The sequence below is a fragment of the Wasmannia auropunctata genome, unplaced genomic scaffold (genome assembly GCF_000956235.1).
Source record: "Wasmannia auropunctata unplaced genomic scaffold, wasmannia.A_1.0 LD336088.1, whole genome shotgun sequence".
Taxonomy (NCBI): domain Eukaryota; kingdom Metazoa; phylum Arthropoda; class Insecta; order Hymenoptera; family Formicidae; genus Wasmannia; species Wasmannia auropunctata.
In genome coordinates this window covers 4520530-4521118 of record NW_012026802.1, presented here as the reverse complement: position 1 = coordinate 4521118, position 589 = coordinate 4520530, and positions in this window count along the sequence as shown.

Below are 589 nucleotides of genomic sequence, written 5' to 3'. Positions count from 1 at the left end.
TTTACTTCAAAATGCTGTAACTTTGTGAAAAAAAATCGTAGCGACTTGTTTTTTTTTCAAATTAAAAAGAAATATTCCAATTTTATGACGCTGGAAACCGCATCCCCGAGAAAAATTTTAGCAAGTCCGTGCATTCTGTCAAACTTTGCAATTTTCTCATGTATGATTGGCATTATCCGATGTGCACTATAGGTAGGTTGGCGATCGGATTTTGCACACCGTGTGTGTATGTGTGTATGTTTTACATACGCCCGCACTCACACAATGTGCAAAATCCGTTTGCCAACCTCTCTATGGTACATCGGATAATGCCATACATGAAAAAAATACAAGGGTTACTTCAAAATGCTGTAACTGTGTGAAAAAAAATCATGGCGACTTGTTTTTTTTTTCAAATTAAAGAGAAAGATTCCAACTTTATGACGCTGGAAATCGCATCCCCAGGAAAAATTTTAGCAAGTCCGTGCACTCGTTCAAACTTTGCAATTTTCAGTGTGGCAAACATGCTCGCAAATTTAAGAGTTTTACAGCAACAGGGGGTGCATTAAATTTAAAATCGACTCACAGTATCTTAAAGTAGAGATTTCAA